Genomic DNA, 26,354 nt, shown 5'->3' on the forward strand with positions numbered 1-26,354 from the left:
CAAAAATGTTTGTTTGTATACTTTGTCTAGAAAGATGATATAGTTGGGCCTCAACCAAGAGTTTAATTAAGTGGAAAATTTCTTTAATAGGAAGCTTCGTATAATTAATCGGTATAGAGTTATTATTTAACATATCCCAAATAATATCTAATGTGTATTCAACGTTTACATTCGTATATAACGAGGTAACATCTAGTGAGAATAAATTATCATTATCGCCAAGTCTACAGTTCTTAAGGTTATTAAATAGTGTATCGTAGTTCTTAATCCCAAATTGTATCACCTGTCTAAAGGGTTTTATAATGCTATATACATGTGTGACCAAGGATAAAAATGCTGAGTTTCTGTAATAAACACTACTTAATAACCTTAAGGACTGTGGACTTGATGATAATGATAATTTATTCTCACTAGATGTTACCTCGTTATATACGGGGTAACATCTAGTGAGAATAAATTATCATCAAGTAAATGTTGAATACACATTAGATATTATTTGGGATATGTTAAATAATAACTCTATACCGATTAATTATACGAAGCTTCCTATTAAAGAAATTTTTCACTTAATTAAAACTCTTAGTTGGGGCCAACTATATCATCTTTCGAGACAAAGTATACAAACAAATTTTTGGTTTGCTGATGGGATTGAGCTTTAGCAGCTTAATATCAGAGATTATCTCTCAACGAATGAGCATATACATTTGATGCCTTTTCTACCCCGTATCACTTACTATGGGAGGTATTTAGACGATGTTCTAGTTATTACTGACAGTAGTACTATCCAAGACATTTTACATTCGTTTAATAATATTCAATCTAGACTCAAATTTACATTGGAAAGGGAGGGTACGGATACAAAGTAATTAAATTTTCTAAATTTCATGCTTACTCGGGACTCGAATAAAATCCAATTTAACATCTACAAGCACCAGTATGCCTCTGCATTATAACAGCTATCACCCATTCTCCTACAAGAGATCTATTATCTTTAATCAATTTCTAAATGCCTATAAATATTCAACGAAAGAATCTGCTTTGGGCTCAGAAATACAAATATTAACCAGCAGATTCTTAAACAGGGGTTATCCCCTTGCTAGAATAAACCGAATTAGGGTACAAGCTAAGGATAGGATACAAAATACTACATTAACCAACAATCGTAATATTAAAAAATATACTTTATTTCTGTCCCATATGTTGAACAGTGGCACAAACAACTTAACAGATACCGAATTTAAAATTGTGGCCAGACCAATACGGAAACTACACACTATACTGAAAAATCGCTCAGTCCTTTCCTCGTTCGCAACACAAATAAATTACCTGGTATACATTTCTTGCGGGGATTGCAACTCGTTGTACCAAGGTTCTATGTGTTTTCCTCTGAATTTTCGTGTAAATCAACACGTGGCTTTGGTTCGTGCTTTTCGTTCAGCAGCGCCAGAATTAGCCTTTCATACGGTTAACGAAAAACACTTTTATTTAATGAGGCCAAAACACTTAGGGTCCAACATAATTATATCAGACTATTAATTGCAGAAACTGCTGAAATTAAAGTATATGAGAATTCTGTTAATGTTCAGCAGCCATTTCTAATCTCCGATTCATGAACTTTTATGCACATGCGCGAAGACAAATAATCGCTATTTAAGTTTCATGCTCACCCTTATTCGGTAATTTTCATTTCTGTGATCACTACATATGATCGAAAAGCGTTGTAAGCTTCAAGAAGGAAAATCATTTTTGCAATTTTTTCGTTAAATTTCTTTTAATTAATTAATTTTTAATTGCATTAGATTGATTTTTAATTGTGTTCAATTGATTTTTAATTATTTTTTATTTTTTACTGTAATGTAAGATTTTCGATTTTTTCGTTTTAAATTGCTGGAGAGTATCATAAGGAAGTGTTCTACATATTATATTGAGGTAAACTTCTCATTATTTTACAAATATTGATATCAACGTAGAACATATTGAGCATTACAGCTCTTGTTCATACTATCAAATAATGATAATAATAAAAAAATAATAAGAGAAAAGGAAATAGACAACCTATACATTTCCCTCCTCTTGTAGGTAATTATTCCGGTGACCTTTGAATTTTCCCAAACTGTCAGCCTCTATCACCCATGTAGGTAAGTTATTCCAGTAATTTATAACTCGCTGGCTAAAATAAAACTTCCTGCAATCCAGTCTAAACATCACCCCCCACCCGTAACTTTGAAATGATGGCCCCTTGTTCTAGAATCATTTATAACCGTGAAAATTTCATCCTCATTCATTTTTCTTATGCCTCTCAGAGCCTTAAACACGTCAATCAAGTGTCCTCTAAGGTGCCTAGTTTCCAAGCTCTGCAACCCACATATTCGAAGTTTTTCCTCATATGGACACCCTTTTGCTGATCTCACCAGGCAAGTTACTCATCTTTGGACCCTTTCAAGAAGAATCATGTCTTTCTTTCTTTAGATGCAGTCTCCATACTTGAACACAGTATTCCAAGTGTGGTCTAACAATAGCCTTATATAATGGGATTACGACACCCTTATCTCTACCAGAAATCGTTCGAAAAATCATTGATAGGACACCATGGGCCTAACTTGCAACCAGTCTACAATGCTTAGAGAACTCCATGTCGGACCGTATCGTAATACTCAAGTCCCTTTCCTCCACTACCAGCTTTAGTTCAACTCTACCAAGTGTATAAGTTATTTTGGGATTACTGTTTCCCAGGTGCAATACCTTACACTTTGCGGATTAAAGCACAGCTGCCATTTTTCTGACCAATACTGAAGTAGCTCTGCTTGGCGGTGATCATTAACTATTCTACCAACCTTTACATCATCTGCAAATTCATACATCATGCCCTCTATCCCTTCATTTATGTCATTTATGAAAATCAAAAACAGTCCTAATACTGATCCTTGGGGAACCACACTTCTTACATCAACCCAATCTGAGGAATAACCATTTACCATAACCTCCTGCCCCGAAGCCATTCAGCTATCCATCTAAGGATTTTCCCTGTGATTCCAACATGTTCCAGCTTATAAAGTAACCTCTAATGTGGGACTGAATCAAATGCTTTTCTGAAATCCAAATAAACAAAGTCAAAATTATTCCCTAATTCCAGCTCTTGAGTGACCCTGTCAAAATAGTAACCATAAAACATGATTTTCCCTGTACACAAACATGCTGAGTATCCTTCAGAATTCCATTTCTATCTAAATGATCCTGAATTTCACCCTTGATCATTGTGTCCATGATTTTCCACTACATTCTTAGAATTGTCCTTATGTATTGGAGATACAATGGCACTTTTCCAACCTAACAGAATCACTCCCGAGTCCAGTGATGCTCTCATAATTAGACTCAATGGTTTAATGCACTCCCTTAAGATTATAGGGTATATGCCATCAACCCCAGGAACCTTACTGGCCTGTAGGCTAAAAAGTTTTTATTAAATAAACATATGAAATTTCAACATCATTAATTAAATTTTTTTCAACTTCGCTCCCATAATTCATCATTGACATAAAGGGTTTTTCTTCTGTAAATATCAATGCAAAGTAACTGTTGAGTTCATCTGCAACTTTAGCTGGGGTATCTAATACCATCCCACGTCTGTGCTTTGCAACTGGCAGGAAATGGTGAGGTTATCTGCATACATGTAAGCCTCAACAGTTTTAGGGATCTTGTGTCATATTGTTGACTGAAACCAAGAATAAGGTTGTGATGAGCATAGAACCCTGTGGTACTCATTCTTCCTGAATATGAGATATAGACAGTATGTTTTGACAGCAGACCTGAAAACAGCCCAGGTGTAGAAAATTCTTTATAATTCTGAATTACTCAGAAAGATAACCCCTTAGCACTAGTAATGGTCCACATTAATACCATATTTCCAGGTAGTGTCAAATGCCTTTTCAATATCTAAGTTGATCATGATTAGATAGTTTCATGACAAAGGCATTGCAAATATATGGGATTCAGCTTTGATGAGTACATCCAGGGTGGCTCTGTTCTTATGAAACCAATACTGATGATCTGATATAAGATTTGCTGATGCCACGATCCATGCAAGCCTCGTATGAACGATTCTTTCAAAAATTTTTCCCACACAGCTTGTAAGAGTTATTGGCCTATAATTCTGGACCAACGAAAAGATCTTTGGCTTGTTTTAGTAGAGCAAGAATGAAAGAACAGCACCAGAAAAGAGGATAAAAGTTTTCAAAGAAGTTCTGATTATAAAAAAATCAGTAGAGTACACAAGTCCTCTTCAAGTAAGTGTTTCAGCATAATGTAATGAATGCCATCTGGGTTGGCAGCACTATTTGAAGATTTCTTAATTTCTGGAAAGATATGTGGAGGAGTTCTCTACATCTGCTTTGATGCATTGAAAGCAGACAGTATAGGAAAAGGAAGAATATTGTAGAGACTGATTCTGCTAATGCTCTGGCGATTTCTTTAGGTGCAGACAGATCTTTACCATTCCAGCAAAATACTGGAGAGGGTTGCCAAAGGGATTTTCCATTTATCAGTTCTATTCTTCTCCAGAAGAACTGTGGGTTAATATCTTTGGTGATAGTTGAGGCAATGCGATCCAGGAGTCCCATTTGGCTTTCCACCTTATTTGTTTTGCTTTAGCCCTTTTATATTCAATTAGATTACTGGCAGTAGAAAACTTGCAGAAGTTGTTTCAAGCATAGTTTTTCTCCAACTTGGCATCAGAGCAATCTGTATTACACCAGTGGTTTCAGTGGGAACACAGGTAATGTAATTTTTGAATGGAAGCTTTTGCTACAGTTAGAATCTGATTAGTAATGTAGATAGTTATATCATCAATTGGTTGTTGTTGAACATATATCCTGTCTAAATGGATTTGGATGTAGTAGCTATCTAAGTTCACCTTGTTAAACTTATAAGTGGATCATTGTTTAAGAGATGGAGTTATCCATGTTTGTAATGAGCAAATGATCAGGAAGTGATCGCTATGTAGGGAATCATTTATCACTGACCATATCACACTTGGAAAAATTGATGGTCAGCAGATCAATAAGTCTATAGCAGAGGTACATCCTGTAAGTAGGTGAATATAGGTGGAAGATTCAGTGTTTAGTATAGTTAGGTTATTATTATTCAAGAATGTTTCAATCCATGTGCCTCTTGTATCCATTGCAGGTGATCCCAATAAGGGCTGGTGGTCATCAAAGTCACCAATAAAGGCAGACTGAAGGTGGGAGTTGCATAGTAAGATTATCAAGTTCTGTATTGGAGAATTGTTGAGAGTGTGAAATATAAATGGAAACTAGGGTAATTGATATATCAATTGAAATATGAGCTACCACAGTTTTAGGGTAGCTTGTAATTCAATTACAAGAACAGCTACTCCTCTATGAGCAGGAGACTGAGCTCCTATCTTTTCTATACATGGTATAATTTGTAAATTTTGGTGAAGCACATGATGACAAGAATATTTCCTGAAGACACATTCCTATCAGATTGAAATGAATGAGTAATTCTCTTAAGTCACTAGAATTGCTGTTCAGTCCTCTGCAGTTCCACTGTATGTTACTAGACATTATTTAGGTTTAGTTGTGACGGCTTGGTCTGACTGTTTTTTGTAAACAGAGCATTTGTCTGTCTTGTCTTTTTTTTGTGAAAAAAAAAAATGGCATCCAGAATCCACAGTGCCATTCACATAGATTTCTAAAACGGGTTCATCGTTATCTAAATGATCATCCACTTCTACTGTTGGTGCGAGATTCGATGTTTTTTGAGTCTTTATCAGTTTTTGATTGCTCTGCATCGTATGAGACCAAAGGAGTATTACTTGGGAAGCTGACTGGGGTATTTATAGCTTTGCTAATTTTCTTTTGAGGATAAAATCTCTATTTGGAGAGATATTTGAAGAATCTCTCTAAATAGATATATCCAAAAGGATTTTTTTTTAGATTGGCAAGCGTAGATGTGACCCAATTAGCCAGACAGGTGTTAGGCAGAATTGATATATCCACTTGAGCCGCAGTAGGAAGTTTCAAGTGCGAGCAGCATAAGAACTACAAGCCATGCTTAACATATCTTCAAATAGGCCTCTGGGGTTGGGAATATTCATAATAACTGCACAATCCTACACCAACCGTTATTAAATAAAATAAATAAATAGTGTTGTGTTATATTAAAATAATAATGATGCAAATAAATGAATAAATACATTTATTTATTAATGTGCGTTTATCTATAAATAAATAAATACACATTACAATACTGCACAAACCAACCATCATAAGAACAGTCTTATTAGGGCATTGTTGGATAAGGCTGGGTCCCATTGCAGCACCTCCGAGGATAGCAAAGAAGAAATTAAACGTGTCACAGCAGATCTCAGAAAATGTGGCTACCCCCAGAGGATCATAGATAAATATATCTGAGAAGCAGAGCATGGACGAAGAGAACCATTTACACCAGTTGCCACCGCATACATTCCCTACTATCCAGGCCTGAGTGTATAGCTTAAGTATTGCACGATTGCCAGACACATTGTGTGCAGCTGCTAGAGTGGAGGTTGCACACAGTTGTGTCACAGGACCCCATACCAAGGGAATGTACAAGTGGGGTCGTGTATGAGATAAGGTGCCCGGATTGTGGGGAATGTTATGTTGGTGAAAAGAAACTCTGTTTAAAGATCATGATCATCTGGGGGAGCATATGAACGTGATAAAGACTGTGGATTATGGGACATCTGCTGTGGCAGAACATTTTTGGGAGGAGCACTATCAAATCTCCCCAAACAAAGCTGTTATCTTCGACCGGGCACATAGAGGAGCAAATCCGCAAGCTCTCGAGCCATTTGCAGTCCCAAAATCTGAGGGCAATACCATTAATAGACAGGGGAATCCACATTCATTCCCTCTTCGAGGCGGTGGTTCTTGGCCGGGATGAGCGGTTCCGCCTGGCACACTCCCGAGCCATTTCCAGTTCCAGTGCATGTGGGGAGAATACTGCCCATGCTCCTGTAGAAACATGTGCTGAGAACCGTGAGCCTGTTGATATTTAAGGATGTGCTGTATGATAAACCTCACTGTCAAAAAAGGAGGCAGATGCCTCTGAAAGCTATGGTGTTTTAGCGCTTTTATTATCCTGTGTTTTATCTACATTGTTTATTGTAATCTATTCATTGCAGTTTAAAATTTCATATTTTATTGTACAGACAGTTACCTTTTTATCCGGTGGAATTATATCATTCTATTTTTTAGCATTAGCATTAGTAGAGGCATTTGATGCAAGAAAGCAAGCTTATGCAGCATCAGCCAAAAAAAAAAAAAAAAAAAAAAAACCACTTCCACTTCACCCCTCTGTTCGTTCAAAATACCTGTCCAGCTGAGCCTTAAACTTATTTAGGCTATCACCCTCCACCACAAGGAATGGAAGTCTGTTCCACCAACCAACCACCCGCTGGCTAAAGGCAAATTTCCGCACGTCTATCCTACATCTGTCTTTCCTCAATTTGAATTTATGCCCTCTCAGGTGATTTTTCTGAGCTAGAGGAAGAATCCCATCAGCATTGAGCTTGCTTAAACCATTCAAGGCTTTATACACCTCTATCAGATCACCTCGCTGGTGCCTAGTCTCCAGACACTGTAATTTGCAAAACTTAAGCCTTTCTTCGTAAGAGCACCCCTTTGTTCCATTCACTAATCTTGTTGCCCTTCTCTGTACTCGTTCCAGCAGCTCTACATCCTTCTTGAAATGAGGCCTCCAGACCTGTATACAGTACTCTAGGTGTGGCCTGACCATCGCCTTATACAATGGAATAATCACCTCCTTATCCCTGCTGGAAAAATTCCTGTATATCATTGACAATACTCCATGAGCTACTCTTGCAGCCCATCTGCACTGCTCAGAGAACTTCATATCTGCCTGCACAAGTCCCTTTCATTCTCTACCACTGTCAGTGTAGTACCACAGAGTTGATACGTTGCTCTGGGGTTGCTGTTTCCCATGTGTAGTACTTTACATTTGTCAATGTTGAACTTCATTTGCCACCTCTCAGCCCATCTGCTCAACCTTTCCAGATCCTGTTGCAGCAGGATAGTGTCAGTAGTGTCCTTGACAACCCTGCCAACCTTTGTATCGTCTGCAAACTTGGACATTAAGCCCGATATACCATCATCAATATCATTTATAAATACAGAAAACAATAATGGACCCAACACTGAGCCCTGAGGGACTCCACTAATAACATCAGTCCACGATGAGCAGTGTCCATTGATTACCACTCTCTGTCTTCTCCCCCTCAACCACCCCTTTATCCATAGCAGCAATTTGCCTCCAATGTCACACTGCTCCAATTTGTGTAGCAGTCTTCCATGTGCAACAGTATCAAAAGCCTTTCTAAGATCCAAGTATATAATATCAAAGTTATTCCCTGCATCTAGTTCTTTTGTGACTGCATCATAGTATCCAATCAAGTTGGTCAGGCAAGACTTCCCCTTAACAAAACCATGCTGTGTCTGAGCTATAACTGAAGTCTTGTCTAAATGATCCTGCAGTGCTTCTTTAACCAGTGCCTCCATTAATTTTCCTGGAACAGAAGTTAAGCTCACAGGTCTATAATTACTTGTGTCAGCCTTTGATCCTCCTTTGTGAATTGGGGTCACATTTGCACATTTCCAGTCTATGGGTACCTCCCCTGAGTCCAAGGAAGCTCTCATAATTATGGCTAAGGGTTTGCTTACTTCCTTTGCTGCCTCCTTTAATATAACTGGATAGATCCCATCCACCCCGGGTGCCTTTCTTGTGTTTATCTTCAACAGTTTCTCCTCCACTTTACTCCCAGTTATTTCAAGATTCTGTAGCTTACTGCTAGAGTTGAATACACCTCTGGCATTCCCCTCGCTGAATAACTCCTCATGTGTGAATGTCGATGCAAAATATTCATTTAGTTTGTTAGCTACCTGAGCAGGATCATCAACACTTGACCCATCAATATCAAGTGGACCAATCTGATTCATCCCCTTCCTTCTAGAGTTTACATAAGTAAAGAACTCTTTGCTGTTTTTCTTTGCATCCCTTGCCAAGGATTTCTCGTAATCTGCCTTCGCCTGCCTAACCTCCTTTGTAACTTGGTTGCATATCAACTTGTATCTATCATAGGCTTCTGTGTCATGTGTTAATTTGTAAGTATCCCATTCATTTTTCTTCTCTGCCATATGCCTCATTAGTTCATCTGACATCCATTTTGGCCTAAACCTTGAACAATATTTCTTAGTTGGTATGTAAAGCCTAGTAGCTTCCAAGATAAGTTCTTTGAATGCTTCCCATTTTGAATTTGCTGTTGGTAACATCATCAGTTGGTCCCACCGTATAGAATTTAAATACTGTCTCAGTCCATTGTAGTCGCCTTTACGGAAGCAATAACCCTTCCCTTTACCCCTAATGGTAGTTACCTCTTTGAGTAAATCCCACTTCAGCACACTGTGATCACTGCCACCTAGTGGTTCATTTATCTGCAGATTCTTAATGCATGAAGAATCACTGCTGATAATTAAATCAAGAGTATTACTCCCTCTAGTTGCCTCCCGAACATGCTGATGTAGAAAACAATCATCCAATAAATCCACAAAAGCCCTGCTAGTGTGTGAGTAACCAGCCCCCAAATTCCAGTCAATATCTGGGAAATTAAAATCTCCCATTATAAGACACTCTGATTTATTTATATCATTATTATTTTAATATAACACAACGCTATTTATTTATTTTATTTAATAACGGTTGGTGTAGGATCGAGCAGTTATTATTAACATGCTTGACATAACTTGCCTATGTGCATCAGGAAACGTGACTTTATTTTCTATTTTTAAATTTTCATTACAGTTAATAATTCATACTTCACACAGTCATTTGGACTATTAGGGCTCCTATTAACATTCTAGTTTTTGTAGTGGTTATGTCACACCAAACTGACTCACCACTGCACTGGCCACCCATATGGAATGGCAGAGCTTGAAAACTGGGTACCTCAAGAAGGTAACTGAGTGATACTATCTGAGGCACCTAGCTGCCACATTAATCTCTTAATTAGCTTTTCAATTTCTGAGTGTAAGCTTCAAATTAAAAACACATGCCAAAATCATCTGACATACCTATTTCAAAAGATATCCATGAATAAAAGAAGACAGGTTAGCATTAGCATTAGCATTAGTAGAGGCATTTGATGCAAGAAAGCAAGCTTATGCAGCATCAGCCAAAAAAAAAAAAAAAAAAAAAAACCACTTCCACTTCACCCCTCTGTTCGTTCAAAATACCTGTCCAGCTGAGCCTTAAACTTATTTAAGCTATCAACCTCCACCACAAGGGATGGAAGTCTGTTCCACCAACCAACCACCCGCTGGCTAAAGGCAAATTTCCGCACGTCTATCCTACATCTGTCTTTCCTCAATTTGAATTTATGCCCTCTCAGGTGATTTTTCTGAGCTAGAGGAAGAATCCCATCAGCATTGAGCATGCTTAAACCATTCAAGGCTTTATACACCTCTATCAGATCACCTCGCTGGTGCCTAGTCTCCAGACACTGTAATTTGCAAAACTTAAGCCTTTCTTCGTAAGAGCACCCCTTTGTTCCATTCACTAATCTTGTTGCCCTTCTCTGTACTCGTTCCAGCAGCTCTACATCCTCCTTGAAGGCGCCCCCGTAGCCAGGTGGGAAGGAGCAGCAGTGCATAGCACACGCTTCTTGATTAGACCGGGGTTCGAGCCCGTCACCACCAAATACGGAGGATGCGGAAAGGTCAGGGAATGACCACCGCATATCCCGGAGCAATATGGCCTTAGTTGCTAATGCTCCTAAAAGCTAAATAACAAACAATCCTCCTTGAAATGAGGCCTCCAGACCTGTATACAGTACTCTAGGTGTGGCCTGACCATCGCCTTATACAATGGAATAATCACCTCCTTATCCCTGCTGGAAAAATTCCTGTATATCATTGACAATACTCCATGAGCTACTCTTGCAGCCCATTTGCACTGCTCAGAGAACTTCATATCTGCCTGCACAACCACCCCCAAGTCCCTTTCATTCTCTACCACTGTCAGTGTTGTACCACAGAGTTGATACGTTGCTCTGGGGTTGCTGTTTCCCATGTGTAGTACTTTACATTTGTCAATGTTAAACTTCATTTGCCACCTCTCAGCCCATCTGCTGAGAGGTGGCAGGTGATAAGGAAGACCTAAGCCAAAAGAAGGGTTTTTTTTTTTTTTTTTAAGTAATACAATTTCATTATATTGCTTTCTAAGCAGTGTATAGTAATTTGTTTTACTTCCTTCCTATTAAAACCAGGAGATCACATCTGGTGAGTATGGGCTTGGCACACCCAGGGTCCTGAGCTGGATATAATCATTCTTCTCTTCCTTGGTGATTCCCTTTTACTTCTCTGTCACACACACAGGGGAGGGAGGGAGGGGGAGGGAGAGAGAGAGAGAGAGAGAGAGAGAGTGTGTGTGTAATGCAGAATTTTTTTTTTTGGCTCAAGCCTCAGCAAAAGCCTCAGGCTTCCTTGCACCATATGGCTAATGATAATAATAAATAAAGATTGCACAGATCTTTATTTATTATAAAACAAGAAATCAAAGGAATGTTAAGAACAAAGAGTGGTAATTAGGAGAAAGAAAAAGGTTCACAAAAATAAGAGTATTTAACTGAGAGATCACAGTAGGTATTCTTTTCTAGAAATATCTACTGTGATTTAATATTTCACACTAGGAATTCCTAGTAGTTCACAGTCGCTCTTAAGAGCATATCCCTATCTCAAGGCTAAAATGTTTTAACCCATAACCAATAAAAAATTTGCTACTCCCCTAGGCACAGAGCTCTAAATGACCCTACATGCACACAATTGTAAAAATCAACCAAGAAGTAATTCCAAATTGTTCAATTTTTTATACTCCTTCAATTTCAATCTATTATGTACACATGAAAAATTCATTTAAGTTAAAAATGTATATTTTTTACTTATTTTTTTTGAAAATACAACCCATTTTGCTGAACTTTAGATCTTGTTTGTTTGTTATTTGGTTTTTAGGAGCATTAGCAACTAAGGCCATATTGCTCCAGGATATGCGGTGGTCATTCCCTGACCTTCCCGCATCCTTCGTATTTTGGTGAACTTTAGTTCTATTGGAAAGCAAAATGTAATCAAAAGCCTCACACACTATAACATTTGGACAACAGCCAGCCATTGAGGAAGCTATATATATAGAGAGAGAGCATAACAGTTGAAGCTGCTATACACACTTTCACACTTTGTGACACTGAAACATCTGGACACCAACCAGATGCTTCAATGTCACAAAGCCAGAGAACAATTTCTAAAATTTAATGGAAAAAAAAAAAAAAAAATCAGAGAAAAATGCTTTTGCTGACAGCTATTGGGAATTTCAGTGGTGTGGATCAAGAAAACAAAGAGCATGACATTGCTGAAATCATGCTGGACACCTGTAATCCCATCTGCCCAGTTCAGCGCTATATTATACATATATTGTATGTTTCACATTTTTTGAATATTCTGTCATCTCCATATTCCCTGCTCATTTTCCTTGGGGTTTAACCCCCGCTTACTGGCCAAATTTCATTCATTCTTGGTTGCTGGTGACCAAGCAACTATCCTAATTCCATACAGTCATTCCCATTTCCCCCCAATTCTATTCATTCTTACAGGTTCTACTCATTTTATTCGGCCAGTAACAAATTATTCTCAAACCTTTCCTCTCTTTTCCTCATACTATTCCTTTTAGTTTTTCATAGAACTATGCACCATTACTCACGTAGACTTCAGTGTTGGCTAGTTCCTCAATTTTGTACCATTTTCATTCTGATAATCCTTTGTAATTAGCTAATTCTTATATTTTTTTTTGGATTCTTAAAGTTTTAACATATTAATCTAAAATTAAGGATACTAAAATATCAACCAAATTGATTTCTTTTATCTATCTAGTTATATTTTGAAAAGGGAGCCTAAGGAGGTTCCAAAACATTAACTGCCGTACTAGATGTATGTCAATTTCAGCAGTGTTATGTTTATTTGCATAAAGCTGATCTGCACTGAAACAGAATTGATTATTTTGGAATCATACAAAAAAATCATCCATTGATGGGAAGAGGGGATGTTCTTTGCAAAATTTCTTTTCAGGTGCTTCTTTTGATCATCTCCCTTCACTTGATATATAATCACTTTGTTAATGATTTGATAACTAACACAAGACCACAGACTTTTACAACCAAGCCCTTAGGTAGTTTTAGAGGTTTCTGAAATGCTATGTTGTTTCAAATGCCTTATTGTTCCTGATGGGATAGTGCTGGCAGCAGATCAAATCCTCCTTTCCCAGGTGATATTTTTATTTATCTTTTGGCATTTTAGTTCACAAATTAAAAAAAAAAAAAAAAAAACTTAGGAAAGTACAAGCCATAAAGAAGACAAGGTATTCTCATCATGCTATGTAAACTTTTCATATAATTCCAAAAAATTTATTAATAATAATGCCAAATGATGCAAGAACGCAAGCATCAACAACAAAAAAAAAAAAAAAAAAAACACACTTCCCACATCACCTATCCAATCTAATAATTTTCTTTCTGTTTTCAACACAAGCAGTGTTACACGAATACATTTTTTTAATTCCTGCATACCTGTTTCTTTCACTTCTGGCTGCTATGTGCTTGAATTAATTTAGTTTGAAGGATTTGTTTTAGTGTGACCTTTAAATTTAAATTTTGTGAAAATTAAGCTAATTAAGCATAATTTATATGAGTATGTATTCATTTACACATTAAGAATTAATAATAGTTGTAATTCTACTTATGAAAACTTTTTATGCTCATTTGCATTTCTTCTGAAGGGTGTAATTTTTATTCTCAGAGCAAACTTATTCACTATTTTTCACATAAGTAGGGCATGGGCTTGGCACACCCAGGGTCCTGAGCTGGATATCATCATCATCATTCTCTTTCTTGGTGATTCTTTTCTACCTCTCTCTCTCTCTCTCTCTCAGGGTAACTTGGGAATTTTTTTTGGCTGGTGCAGCATAAGCCTCGGGCTTCCTTGCACCATATGGCTAATAATAAAAGTTCTAAGACTAAATTTGTTTAAACAAATGCAATATTAAGATATTACAAGTAAAATTTTTCAAAACAATCACTTTGGCTATTCACACAATCTTTCCATTGGTTACACAATTGCTATAAAACTGTCTTTTTTGAACTTGCAAAACTCAATTCATTTTAGCTGCCATAATTTATGCTGGCAAAAACACAGTTTGGCAAGGAGGGAGGGATAATGTTGGTACAAGTTCAAATGAATAAAGTTGCTGTTGTATGAGAGAGTGGAGAGCTATATAGAAATTAGTGCACAATCAGCAGAAGCAATAATAAGTAATGTCCAATTTTTTTTTCCCTGCCCAAAATCAGGTCTCTATTTTTCTGATTGCAACTGTAAAGCATTTGATGATTTTTTTTTTTTTTTTTTATTATTATAAAAACCACAAACATGACATTAAAACCTATAGTACTTAGTACAAATGCATGGGCTGAAGGTTGAGAAGATGAAAGAAGATACATGTTGACATTAGACTTAAACTACTTTAGATTGCAATTTTCATGAAAAACATATGACTGAAGGTTGTTCCAGAAAACAGAAGTTGAATGAATGAATGAGGAAGAAGAAAAGTTAGTTTTGTGAGTTAGAAGTCAGACAGTAAAAGGCCACTGACTGGTTCTGGCACATGTTCAGACTGCTTTGGAAGAGAGAGCAGGAATTATAGAAGCCAATTCGGAAGAACAGTGCCCATGGAAGTACCTAAAGAAAAGGCATGCAGCAGAAACAGAAAGTCTATCAGACTGGGAGGGGAGAGACTCTGTTAGAGATGAATCATTAATTAACCTAAACACCCTCTTCTGAATGGAATCTAGAAGCCTGAGAGAGGTTTTGGGGACATCACCCCAGATGTGGGAACAATATTCCATGGTAGGGCAGATTCGCGACTTGTACAACACGAACAGCTGTTTGGAAGAAAAGTAACAACGAGAGCGAAAACAGTTTTTTAGATGCAGAGGAAGCAATATTTGTAATATGCTTATGTCAAGAGAGAGATTAGAAGGTGAGATAATCCCGATAGAAATAAATGATTTTGCCTAGAAGTCAGTGTCATCAAAGAAAAGCAGTAGCATATTTTTGTGAGATAGAAGGCAGGACTGAGTTTTAGAAGGATTGAAAACAACTAAAAGTTATCTTTGCCCCACTGGATATCGGTATTTAAGGAATTGGTAGTTGTTGTTATTTGGTTTTTAGGAGCACCGGATATGCGGTGGTCATTCCCTGACTTTTCCGCATCCTCGTATTTGGTTGTCACGGGCTCGAACCCCGGTCTAATCAAGATGTGTGCTATGCACTACTGTTCCTGCCCACCTGGCTATGAAGGTGCCAGAATTGGTAGTGGATAATTGAGAAACTGAAGATGTTTGTGCAGGACAAGGTTTTTCAGACAGGAAGGTGGAATGCAATTTCTGGCCAACGGAAGAAGTCATTAATATACAAGAGGGGGGGAAAAGGAGTGGGGAGAGAAATTGAACCTTGAGGAATACAAGAATTAGTGGAGAAATTAAAAGACAGAGAACCATCCACAGTGAGTGGTCAGAGAGAAAAATGGATAACCTATTACAAAACACAGATGGCAAACCATAAGGTGGAAGCTTATTTAGAAGACCTTTACGCCAAACACTTCCTAGTTCATTTCACAAATATACATGGTATTAATTCTAATCTCAACGACGTCCATTTCCACTTGCAGTTTGCCAAACCCCATGTACTTTTTCTGACAGAATCTCAGTTATCGGTTGAATCAACTACTGCTCATCTCAGTTCCCCAAATTATTCGCTGTACGATTCCTTTTACCTCAAAGGTGGTACTTGTGCATATGTCCGTTCCGATATTCCCTGTCAGAGACTTGGTAATTTGGAATCTCCTCTTTTCGATCTTCTCTGGCTTAAAATCTCTCTACCTCATTGTGTCAAATTCATCTGTTGTCTCCACCGTTCTCCTCTCTTTGCAACATGACTTTCTCCAGTCCAACTTTCCTAACAGTGAGGTAATTTTCTTTGGTGATTTTAATGTTCACAACTCCAGCTGGCTTCCATTTTCAAGTCACATTGACCCAGCTGGTCGAGATGCTGAGGCTTTTGCAATTACTAATGACCTTGCACAGATTATTCATTTACCTACAAGGATATCAGACAATCCTAACCATACAGCCAACACGCTTTATCTTTTTTGCACAAACAACCCTTTAAGTACACGGTTGAAGTGAGTGGTCCTTTAGGCACCTCAGATCACAACTTTGTGATGGTCTCTTCTCGAATGGAGCCTTTATCTCATGGCTATTCCAACCTGATGTTGTTTGGCATTACAAGAATGCAAAATGGGATGACCTGCAAGAGTTTTCTTCTTTTCCTTGGTCTGATTACTGTTTCAAAACTTCTGATGTCAAAGTTTGCTCAGATCACGTCAGTGAAATTATCCTTGTAGGAATGGAATCCTTTATTCCACACTCAACTGTAAAATCTCGTTCTTTATCTAACCTTGGTTTCCCAATAAATGTGCTAAGGCTGTTCAAGAGAAGAACGTTGCATATCGTAATTGGCTTGTTTTCAATTGTTCACTTTCATTTTCTGCATACACCAAAGCTCGCAACAATTATAAAGCAGTTATTAATCAATCCAAACTATATTTTGAACAGACAGAGTAGAAAACTTGCTTATTGCCCTAATGGTAGCCAAGCATTCTGGTCTCTTGCCAAAGCTATTGGCCGCAAGTTTTGCCCATCTCTGCTCCCACCTCTGTCAAAACCAGATGGTTCTGTTGTCACTTCAGTCAAAGATAAAGCTCACCTGCTAGCATCCCATTTTTCTTCCAACTCATGTATTAATGATCTTGGGAAAACACCTCCCACCATTCCCAACACGCTCTATTCAATTCCTCCTGTGGTCTTCCGTCAAAAGGATGTCAGAAGGATTTTGACAAATCTTGATGCTAAGAAAGCTCCAGGTTCTGATGGTATTTCTCCACTTGTTCTCAAAACCTGTGCTCCTGAACTTACTCCTGTTCTTTGCCCCCTTTTTTCACTTTCTTATTCCAAAGGTGTTTTTCCTTTTGCTTGGAAATTTGCTCATATCCAGCCAGTTCCTAAAGAGGGTGACAAATCCCTCCCATCCAATTTTCATCCTATTGCAATTACTTCTACTCTTTCTAAAGTAATGGAGAAATCAATTAACTGCCAACTCTTAAACTACCTAGAAACCTTCCGTCTGATCAATGATCGCCAGTATGGATTCTGTCAGTGTCGATTCACTGGCAATATTCTGTCTTATTTTACTCACTTATGGACAAATTCAATGGAAATGTCTGGTGAAACACAAGCAGTTGCTCTTGACATCTCAAAGGCTTTCGATTGTATTTGGCATAAAGGTCTTCTAAACAAGCTTCCATCTTATGGTTTGCCAACTGTTTTTGTAATTGGTTATCCAGTTTTCTCTCTGATCGCTCACTGATGGTAATGGTAGATAGCTCTGTCTTCTAACTTCTCCACTAATTCTGGTGTCCCCCAAGGTTCAGTTCTTCCCCCCACTCTTTTCCTCTTGTATATCAATATCCTTCTATTGACCGCAAATCCTATCCGTAGTTTTGCCGATGATAGCACATTACATTCCACATTACATTTTGAGAAACCTTGTCCTGTTCAATCAGCTTCAACTTCTCGAATATCTGCTACCAATTCCGTAAATGCTGATCTCCAGGTAATTTTCCAGTGGGGTAAAGACAACTTAGTTCATTTCAATCCTTTTCAAACTCAGTCTTGTCTTATATCTCGCAAAAAGGATTCTTCTGCTCATATGTTTATCTTTGGTGGCACTCCGATTTCTAGGCAAAATGATATATTTCTTTTGGGGATTAATCTGACTTCTAATCTCTCTTGGTACAAGCACATTGCAAATATTGCTTCCTCTGAATCTAAAAAACTTGGTTTTCTCTTTCGTTCTTGGCGATACTTTTCTTCCAAACAGCTGTTCACTCTGTACAAATCTGCCCTACCATGGAATATTGTTTCCACATCTGGGGTGGTGCCCCCAAAACCACTCAAGCTTCTAGATTTGATTCAGAAGAGGGCAGTTAAGTTAATTAATGACTCATCTCTAACAGAGTCTCTCCACTTGCTCTCTCATAGATGTACTGTCTCTGCTGCATGCCTTTTCTACAGATAGTTCCATGGGCACTGTTCTTCTGAATTGGCTTCTATAATTCCCGCTCTCTTTTTCAAAACAGTCCGAACATGTGCCGCCATCAGCCAACATCCATTTACTGTCCAACTTCAAACTCACAGAACCAACTTTTCATCTTTCTTGTTTATTCATTCTACTGCTGTTTTCTGGAACAACCTTCCTTCATATGTATTTCCTGAAAATTAGAGTCTACAGAAGTTCAAGTCTAATGTCAACAAATATCTTCTTTCATCTTCTCAACCTCTAATCCAAGCACGGTACTAAGTACTGTAGGTCCTAATACCTGTCGTGTTTGGGGTTTTCATAAAAAAAAAAAAAAAAACCACAATGATATTTGTTTTTTTTTTTTTTTTAGGAGCATTAGCAACTAAGGCCATATTGCTCCGGGATATGCGGTGGTCATTCCCTGACCTTTCCGCATCCTCCGTATTTGGTGGTGACGGGCTCGAACCTCGGTCTAATCAAGAAGCGTGTGCTACGCCTGCTGCTCCTTCCCACCTGGCTACGGAGGCGCCAAACCACAATGAAAAGCCCTTGAAATGTCAAGAGCAATTGCTTGAGTTTCACCAATTTTTTTCGATCGAATTTGTCCATAAGTTGGTAACATAAGTGGGATCAATGGTGATGGAATTAATAATGGCAATTATTGATCAGATGGAAGGTTTCTAGATGGTTTAAGATTTGGCAGTTAATTGATTTCTCCATTACTTTAGAAAGAGTAAAAGTAATTCCAATGAGATGATAATTGGATGGGAGTGATATGTCACCCTATTTTATGCACTGGCTGGATATATGCAAATTTTCAGGAAATTTGCATATATCCAGAAGGGAAAACCACCTTTGGAATAAGAAAGTTAAAAGAAGGCGACACAGAACAGGAATAAGTTCAGAAGCATAGGTTTTCCGAACAAGTGCAGAAATAACATCAGGACTGGAGCTTTCTTAGCATCCACACTGTTCAAAACCCTTCTGACATCATTTTGATGGAAGACCACAGGAGTCATTGAATGGAGTGTACTGGGAATGGTGGGACAGTTTACCAATATCATCAATACCCGAGTTGGAAGAAAAATATGATGCTAACAAGTCAGTTGCATATATTTGGCTGAAGTAGCAATAGAACTGTCTGGTTTTGACAAAGGTGAGAACAGAGATGAGCAAAAGTTGCAGCCAACAGCTCTGGCAAGAGACTAGAACGCTTGACTACAATTTGGACAAGAAGCAAGTTTTCTACTCATCCTATTTGAAATCTAGTTTGGACTGATTAATAACTGCTTTACAATTGTTGTGAGCTTTGTACAGGCAGAAAATGAACCTGGGGATGTGGATACAAGCCAATTATGATATGCAACATTCTTCTCTTGAACAGCCTTAGTTATTGGAAAACCAAGTTTTAGGTAAAGTTTGAGATTTTAAGATGGAGTTTGGAATAAAGGATTCCATCCCTATAAGAATAATTTCACTGACATGATCCGAGAAAACACTGACATAAGAAGATTTAGAACAGTAATCTGACCAAGGAAAAGAAGAAACGAAATCTGGCAAATCATCCCATTTTGCATCCTTGTAATGCCAAACAACAAGAGGTTGAGAATGGCCATGAGAGACAGGATCCACTGGAGAACAGAACATCATCAAGTTGTGATCTGAGGTGCCTAGAGGACCATTCACCTCGATCATGTACTTAGAAGGGTTGTGAGAACTAGATCTGTTGGCTTCATGGTTAGGATTGTCAGGTGTTCTAGTGGGTAATTGACAGGTCTATGCGAGGTCATTAGTAATTGCAACTAGACTTTACATACCAACTAAGAAATATTGTTCAAGGTTTAGGCCTAAATGGATGTCAGATGAACTAATGAGGCATATGGCAGAGAAGAAAAATGCATGGGATACATACAAATTAACACGTGACACAGAAGCCTATGATAGATACAAGTTGATCTGTAACCAAGTTACAAAGGAGGTTAGGCAGGCGAAGGCAGATTAGAGAAATCCTTGGCAAGGGATGCGAAGAAAAACAGCAAAGAGTTCTTTACTTATGTAAACTCTAGAAGGAAGGGGATGAATCAGATTGGTCCACTTGATATCGATGGGTCAACTGTTGATGATCCTGCTCAGGTAGCTAACAAACTAAATGAATATTTTGCATCGACATTCACACATGAGGAGTTATTCGGCGAGGGGAATGCCAGAGGTGTATTCAACTCTGGCAGTAAGCTAGAGAACCTTGTAATAACTGAGAGTAAAGTGGAGGAGAAATTGTTGAAGATAAACACAAGAAAGGCACCTGGGGTGGATGGGATCTATCCAGTTATATTAAAGGAGGCAGCAAAGGAAGTAAGCAAACCCTTAGCCATAATTATGAGAGCTTCCTTGGACTCAGGGGAGGTACCCATGGACTGGAGATGTGCAAATGTGACCCCAATTCACAAAGGAGGATCAAAGGCTGACACAAGTAATTATAGACCTGTGAGTTTAACTTCTGTTCCCGGAAAATTAATGGAGGCACTGGTTAAAGAAGCACTGCAGGATCATCTAGACAAGACTTCAGTTATAGCTCGGACACAGCATGGTTTTGTTAAGGGGAAGTCTTGCCTGACCAATTTGATTGGATACTATGATGCAGTCACAAAAGAACTGGATGCAGGGAATAACTTTGATATTATATACTTGGATCTTAGAAAGGCTTTTGATACTGTTGCACATGGAAGACTGCTGCATAAACTGGAGCAGTGTGGCGTGGCATTGGAGGCAAATTGCTGCTATGGATAAAGGGGTGGTTGAGGGGGAGAAGACAGAGAGTGGTAATCAATGGACACTGCTCATCGTGGTCTAATGTTATTAGTGGAGTACCTCAGGGTTCAGTATTGGGTCCTTTATTGTTTTCTGTATTTATAAATGATATTGATGATGGTATATCAAGCTTAATGTCCAAGTTTGCAGATGATACGAAGGTTGGCAGGGTTGTCAAGGACACTACTGACACTATGCTGCTGCAACAGGATCTGGAAAGGTTGAGCAGATGGGCTTGAGAGGTGGCAAATGAAGTTTAACATTGACAAATGTAAAGTACTACATATGGCAAACATCAACCCCAGAGCAACGTATCAACTCTGTGGTACTACACTGACAGTGGTAGAGAATGAAAGGGTCCTGGGGGTGGTTGTGCAGGCAGATATGAAGTTCTCTGAGCAGTGCAGACGGGCTGCAAGGGTAGCTCATGGTGTATTGTCAATGATATATAGGAATTTTTCTAGCAGGGATAAGGAGGTGATTATTCCCTTGTATAAGGCAATGGTCAGGCCACACCTAAAGTACTGTATACAGGCCTGGAGGCCTCATTTCAAGAAGGATGTAGAGCTGCTGGAACGAATACAGAGAAGGGCAACAAGATTAGTGAATGGAACAAAGGGGTGCTCTTACGAAGAAAGCTTAAGTTTTGCGAATTACAGTGTCTGGAGACTAGGCACCAGCGAGGTGATCTGATAGAGGTGTACAAAGCCTTGAATGGTTTGAGCATGCTCAATGCTGATGGGATTCTTCCTCTTGCTCAGAATAATCACCTGAGAGGGCATAAATTCAAATTGAGGAAAGACAGATGTAGGATAGATGTGCGGAAATTTGCCTTTAGCCAGCGGGTGGTTGGTAGGTGGAACAGACTTCCATCCCTTGTCGTGGAAGTTGATAGCCTAAATAAGTTTAAGGCTCAGCTGGACAGGTATTTCGAACTGGAGACTAACAGAGGGGTGAAGTGGAAGTGGTTATTTTTTATTTATTTATTTTACTTTATTTTTTTTTGGCTGATGCTGCATAAGCTTGATTTCTTGCATCAAATGCCTCTACTAATGCTAATGCTAATGCAAAAGCTTCAGCATCTAAAGTAGCTGAGTCCGTGTGACTAGAAAACGGAAGCAGCTGGAGTTGAGAACATTAAAATTACCAAAGAAAATTACCTCACTGTTAGGAAAGCCGGACTGGAGAAAGTCAAATTTCAAAGAAAGGAAGTCAAAGATTTCCAAGTGATTAGTGGAGTTGGTAGAATGACAGGGCAACAGAAGAATGTGACAAAATGTGATAGAGAGAGATTTTAAGCCAGAGAAGATCGAAAAGAGAAGATTTTCTAAATTACTAAGTCTCTGATGGGGAATATCAGAACGGATATGTGCACAAGTACCACTTTTGAAGCAAAAGGAATCATAAAGCAAATAATTTGGACACCTTAGATGAGAAGTGGTTGAATTCTGTCAGAAAGAATATATGGTGTTTAGCACACTGCAAATGGAATTGGACATCACTAAGATTGGAACTGAGACCACATATACTTGAACAAGGAAGTGTTTGTGAGGTTTAGATCTTTTCCCATATAAGATTGCGCTATTAGATTGACAATTCATGATGTATTGAGTAGCAAGAAAAGGTGTGGATGACATGCTGTATGAATTAATGAAATTTCTGGATTTAGCAAATACATGGCAAGAATTTTTCACCACTCCTTGACATAACATGTCCCCAACAATGGCCCCCCCCCCACACATACACACTACTCTGACTCCCTTCAATTACTATCTGGCAGAGTAAAGGCAGTGAGATTATACACTAGCTGATCTGGACCCCTCCTAGAGTGTTACCAATATGTTCGGTCTGATGGACTATTTAGTGGCCGGCCTGTGAACACCTCTTTAGAGCTGTACTCTCAAAATGTTAGGAAAACTGTATCTCGCCATGATGTCCATCATAAACTCAAAAGACATCAATCATACTACATGATGGAACAGATGGGGGGGAGAGATTGCTGGAGCTTCGTTCTGGAGACTAAACATGGGTTTCACCACTTCAAGCCTCTAATAAGCAAAGAGGTGGTATTGTACCGGTTGATGAGTCATCTACCACCCAGTATTGCCTGGTAACACGGAGGGGCAACATTCCTCTCTATGGTGTAGATGCCACACCAAAACGCCTGTTTATGTTGGTTCGTACCTGGGCGGTCAACTCCAGTATGCTAAGTGCTATATTTCAGGACATGCACATGAGGGTTATACCCAGGATTACTAAGCAGCAGAGGATTTTGCTGTCATACACCAACTGGACTTTGCTGAAATTAGGTCCACCTGACTTAAGTGTCACCTGAATATCAGTTTCACCAGTGTTTTAGACTGCGAGGTAGGAAGTCAAACTTGACATACCTAGGAGAATGAGAAAGACTTAATTCTTTGACATCATCAAAGAATTAAGTCCTATTAATAGTATAACCTCCTGGTATAAATTCAAAATGAATTTATACTTCCTTTGTTAATGTGTTTCAAATAAAAAATATTTTATTTTTTATAAATTATAATATGTTTATTAATAATTTATTTTTATTAATATGTTTCAAATTAAAAAAATATAATTTTAGCCCTTTCAATCCACTTTTTTTTTTCTTACTGAAAAACACTGGATATTTCTGATATATCCACTTGATTTTTTTTTAGGTGAATAGCATATACCTTCTGGTTTTTGAAAGACTTAAAAAAATATATTATTAAAATATTTACTGAAAATTAAAAAATAAATTTAATAGAATTTGATTCTTAGGCAATATAGTTTATGCAAGTTCTATGCGACTGAAGCTAATTTGAATAATAAACTTGATATGCACAGTATACTCTCTGCTAATTTTATGACTACAGCACTGGTCTACAGGTTGCAAAGGTAATACTAGGATTTCTAAAAACAATAGTTTCATCTCAAACTGTTTTTAGAAATCCTAGATCGTGATCACAAATTTCAACCCACTTCAGAAGTGAGTTGATATCTAATCTGCTATTACAAACTTGGTAACAAAGAAGCTGCAGAATCTCTTCATGTTTAAAATATAAAATAGGCATGGCAACCAGCATATGATATTCCAACTTCAGCTGCCTAAGTTTACGATGGCAATCTAACCAAATAATGATTCTAATGCATGCAACAAGTTAATCTACCACCATGATATCCCCACTGTCTGCACACCCTCAATGATTTCACAGCCTTTGAAGTGCTGGTACCCTTCTCTGAGTATGCATTATGTTATACACAGTTTAAGCTTTCGAAATCTCGCCCTGGTAACTTTTCAATTATTTCAAAAGTTTCACCATTCACTGTCACCACTTATGTGTAAAGCTAAATTGTTTAGGTAAAGCATGAGGGACTGCCAATTTTACCCCGATCCATTTGTTGTACTGAAGTCCTTTTCTGGCAATACACACAAACGCATCCTAGAAATAGTTTACTCGTAATGTCCCAAAATACTGAATAAATGATACATAAAAGGTCGTGGTTCGTCAGCTGGCATATTGTGTACGAAATACAGCGCCAACATAAAATAAAATAAGAGATACAGATAAATGGCATTTGTGCGTTCGGAAACGCGATTCTCGAAATAATGAATTGCTACAGCTCAAGTAAACGTTATTTCGTCCAATTTACAAATTTGTTTATGCATAATTATAAATTAAGAAAATACCAGATTATGCACAAGATAACAGTTTAACCTCCACATGTTTAAAAAGTAATATTATTAATAATATGACTATTAATGAATAGCATGACAAAGATAACCACATTAATTTAAATAAATTAGTTATATCAATCAATTAATTTCGGTAACGATTACATAACATGGCCGATAAGCAACCTCTAGAATAGACGTCGCAATATTCCTACAGAAACGTAATGAAAATAAAGACTTCATTCAAAGTACGTATAAAATTAAAGGATGAAGCATTTTAAAACTTACCAAAGAAGAGTTTATCCTATGGAATAATAAGAGAAACAATAACGAATCGTTTACCTAACTGGCAATCAAAATACTATTATCACAAGTGGAGGGAGCACGCGCGGATCCTTTCGAACTTCCGTATCCCAGACGTGAGAAAGGAGTAAGCCTACCTTTTTTCTGACTTTAGTTTATATAGGATGTTAAAACGAACTAAATTATCTAATTGAGAAATATCATATTTCACAAGCTCAGTAAATTACTCATATTTCGACACTGTATAAAAAAGACATAATCTAAAGGTTTGCGAACTCCAAATGTTTTTAACCGTGAAGTAAAAGAGCTACAGCTTGAACATCAATGCCAACAGCAACGTATAATCTAAACACAACACTTTAATTAGATTTATTTCTTTAATTCCAGATTTTTTAATGGTAGGCGGTTTTACATAAAACTGTACAAGTTTTTACATAAAAAGTGCAAGTCTAAAAGTTGTAGACAGCTTTATGCAACTCTAAAAACGCCCAAAATACTGTTACTTCCTGTTCATCTGTCAGAGAAAATAAGTCAGTTTATATCCGATACGGAAACCGCTATCAGCAAAGATTACACAAGCACAACAGACTCAGCTTTTTTGTGGAAGATGGGGAATGAGTTCATCTCAAAATCTGCGTTATACAGCGAATCAACCAGGTATTGTACATTGTTTCTCAGGCCCCTGCGATTTAAGAAGCATGCCCCCTACCAAAATGATATCTGATTATTATCTTTGAAGGTTAGCAATATTTTGTGAACATAATATCTAAAATTTTATATAAAATATTATATATATTCGAAGTTTAACTTAGGGCCCAAATACCTTTATCACTAGGGAACAGTATACTGTAATTCTTAAAAAATTGTTCGTTGTACTTTCTTTCCCGTCAGCTGCATCTATGATCTGATCTACGGTATATAACCAATTGAATGGAAAGAGTTTTATTCAGAAGGATTCTACGAGGGGACTGCAATTTTTTTTTACCTTGACGAGGGAATAAATTGGAATCAATATGAAAAATAATCACGATATTCGTGAAGCGTTTAACATATTCTTAAAACGCAGTTAAGAGGTAAACACTTATTGTGTATTGCATTTGTATTTTGTATGGGTGGCTCCTAGAACAGAAGTTCATCTCCGCCTCGTTGCTCTGTTCAGTTTTTACAGAATTTCAAATTAAGGCCAGTATATGTCGTACACTAAAAAAAAAAAAAAAAAAAATTCCATCCCGCACTTGGCAGAGGGTTCTGCGCCG

General features: G+C 37.8%; 1 protein-coding gene across 1 annotated transcript in view; it reads right to left on the bottom strand.

Moving 5' to 3' along the window:
- Positions 1 to 25,996, bottom strand: part of LOC150089533 (influenza virus NS1A-binding protein homolog) — a 302,567-nt gene extending 276,571 nt beyond the window's left edge. Inside the window, exon 1 of the mRNA XM_090390017.1 lies at positions 25,922 to 25,996. The gene's annotated coding sequence lies outside the window, so the exon portion shown is untranslated. The remainder of the gene's footprint in view (positions 1 to 25,921) is intronic.
- Positions 25,997 to 26,354: the final 358 nt, after the last annotated feature.

This window comes from Mastigoproctus giganteus, chromosome 2, assembly GCF_048544385.1.
Source record: "Mastigoproctus giganteus isolate SK-2022 chromosome 2, ASM4854438v1, whole genome shotgun sequence".
Taxonomy (NCBI): Eukaryota; Metazoa; Arthropoda; class Arachnida; order Uropygi; family Thelyphonidae; genus Mastigoproctus; species Mastigoproctus giganteus.